We start from the raw sequence: 3,087 nt of genomic DNA, 5'->3' as shown, positions 1-3,087 counted from the left end.
AGGTAGCCAAAGTGTTGGAGTTTCAGCTTCAGCATCAGTCCTTCCAATGAACACCCAGGACTGATCTCCTTTAGGATGGACTGGTTGGATCTCCTTGCAGTCCAAGGGACTCTCAAGAGTCTTCTCCAACACCACAGTTCAAAAGCATCAATTCTTCGACGCTCAGCTTTCTTCACAGTCCAACTCTCACATCCATACGTGACCACTGGAAAAACCATAGCCTTGACTAGATGGACCTTTGTTGACAAAGTAATGTCTCTGCTTTTGAATATGCTATCTAGGTTGGTCATAACTTTCCTTCCAAGGAGTAAGCGTCTTTTAATTTCATGGCTGCAGTCACCATCTGCAGTGATTTTGGAGCCCCCAAAAATAAAGTCTGACACTGTTTCCACTGTCTTCCCATCTATTTCCCAGAAGTTACACAAATGGCCAAAAACACATGTTAAGATGTTCAATATCACTAGTCATTAGAAAATGTAAATCAAAATCACAATGAGATATGACTTCATGTCAACTAGCACATTGTTATAATAATAATGAAAGTAACATGTTGCTGAGGATGTGGAAAAATTTTAGCCCTAGTGAGAATGTAAAATGATGCAACCACTGTGGAAAACAGCTTGGCAACTCATCAAAAAGTTAAACACAGAACTACTACCTGACCCAGAAGTTCCACGTCTTCGTATATACCCAAAAGAATTAAAAATAGGTATTCAAATAAATAAATCATAAATGTTGATAGCCACAATTCAAAACAGCCAAAAGGTGGCAACAACACAGGGGAAAGATACTCTGGAGAAGGAAGTAGCAAGCCACTCCAGTATTCTTGCCTGGGAAATCCTATGGAGAGAGGAGCCTGGAGGGCTACAGTTCATGGGATCACAAGAATTGGACACAACTTAATAGCTACATGTCACAGTCATAGCTTGGGATTGGCTTCAGTGGAAGTATTTATACCACAGAAATTGGCAAATGCTACAATTAATCATTTTTCTCTTTTTCGTCCCAAGACTGTCGTTCCCATTCTCTGTTCCTCATAAACCTGTCTGCATTGTAGATCTCACAGACTTGAGACCTTGTAATTTTTTAAGGAAAGACTTAAAGACAGAAATCCCCAGGGATGGGTAGGAGCTACTAGAATTCCTAAGCACTGCCGTGAAGAGAAGATGAGGCTTCCTTGAAGGTGCCGTGTCCTTCCTACTAGCTGAGAAATTTCCAGGTGCTTCCCAGGAGAACCATCAGGCCCGCCTTCCTGTCTCTGCTCACCTGGCTCCCAGGTCACTCAGGCACAGCTACTGGGAGGATCAGATGAATGACGTGTATGAAAACATCGAGGGTGGCATCAGGCAGGGAGGAAGTGCTTGGTTCATCTGAGTTTCCAGTGATACGCCATAATATTTTGAACTATTAATGAGCGAATCCTCCCCTCCCCACCTTCCCTCCTACCCCTTGTCTCTTCCCCATCAGTCAGCGCAGCCAACTCCCTTCAGAGCCTCCGGGAAGGGAGGCTGTCTCAGGTGCAGTTCCCAAGAAAGAAGGCCATGCATGATAAGGATTCGGTTTAGGAGGTGATTTCAAGTAATACTGACAGGGGAGTGGGAAAGCAGGGTGAAGGAAGCTTTAAGGAGTGTGTCATCCATAGATTAAGTTAACCTTAAAATACATTCCAATATACATTAGATGCAGACACTGTTTGATTCCACTTATACGGGGTACTTAGAATAGTCAAATTCACAGAGTTAGACTGTACACTGATAGATGCCTCAGGCTGGGGAGGGTGGAGAGGAGGCAAGCGGGGAGGGGTAGTTAGTCTTTAATGGGGACAGAGTTTCAGTTTGGGAAGGTGAAAAATTCAGGAGTTGGATGATGGTGAGAGTTGCATGACAATGTGAATGCACTTAGTGCCACTGAACTATACAGTGAAATATGTTAAAATAGTAAAATAGTATGTTTTATATTATGTGACTTTTACCACAATAAAAAATATTTAAAAAAAAAAAAAGAGAGAGTGTATCGTCAAGCAAGTCCTCACTGAGGGCACCTAGAGCTCACCTAACCAGGTTGGGGAACAAGAGATCATATAAACATGTTACCCCCTGGGGGCTGAAGGCGCAATGGCTGGCATGGCCAGCTGGCCAAGGGGACACACCCAGTGGGCTCTGTAGCCCCAGAAAATCTCATGCCCAGCAAGACTGCCTGCAATTTGTTCCTAAGTGGTAAATGCAGAGAAGGATGAATGGCCAGGGCTTCCAATGGAGTTATTATGGCAGAAACAGAGGACAGACTTATAAATTCCAAAGCCTAAACCCTAAGGGGACTCTGATGAGGACCATCCTTGGGTTGGGAGGAAGTGGGAAGGAGGAAAGCCAGAGGGAGGTGATGAGACCCACAATAGCAATAGCTGCAGAGACAAGTCCAGTGGGAGGGATGGAAGAAGCCCCCAAGGTTCCATGCCCAGAACCCTACAGCCCAGAGGGCTACAGCCCAGGACGACTCCCATAGTACCCAAGAGGGGGTTGGGAGTGACCCGGAAAGTGGGTCAGACCCAGGGCAATGCAGGAGAAGGGGTGACTCAGCGAGGGGGGGCTGGCTTGTGAGCGGAGCTGGGGGCTGAGCACCACCTGTCTCCTGAAATAAGCCCATCATCAGGGGAGAGAGAAAAGAAGTCCAGAACTGACTGCCTTGAGGTGGGAGGAGTGGGGCTTCAAAATAGAAATTCCAGAAAAAGAGCGCTACATCTCTGACACACCTGCCACGATGATTATTTTGCTCTCTGCAGCCTGTTGCGTGATCACAGCAAAATTGACACCTTTTAGTAGCAGCTGATCGCTGCCAGGAAGGTAGCAAGCCCACCAGCACCTTCCGGAGGTTGGGGAGGGGGGACATGGCACTTTTCCCAGGAAAACCACAAAGGGCTGCGCTGATGATTCTCACTCTGAACCAAGGGGGTGGGAAGCCATCCTATCGCCATCAAGCAGGTGCCCCAGGAAGGCTCTAGGAGGACCACCTGCTCAGCTAGACCCACTGCCAAGCGCTGCCCCCGCCCCGTCGCCCTCCTGAGGGTCCACCCTGCAGAGAGCTTCTTGG

General features: G+C 47.1%; 1 protein-coding gene across 1 annotated transcript in view; it reads right to left on the bottom strand.

Annotated features, from left to right (window-relative positions):
* The window catches only part of ZNF831 (zinc finger protein 831), a 93,006-nt gene that overhangs the window by 75,452 nt on the left and 14,467 nt on the right, over positions 1 to 3,087 (bottom strand). The gene's annotated exons all lie outside the window — the stretch shown is intronic.

Source organism: Bison bison, unplaced genomic scaffold, assembly GCF_000754665.1.
Source record: "Bison bison bison isolate TAMUID 2011002044 unplaced genomic scaffold, Bison_UMD1.0 scf7180017864167, whole genome shotgun sequence".
NCBI classification, from domain to species: domain Eukaryota; kingdom Metazoa; phylum Chordata; class Mammalia; order Artiodactyla; family Bovidae; genus Bison; species Bison bison.
This window is presented reverse-complemented; position numbering and strand designations above follow the sequence as displayed.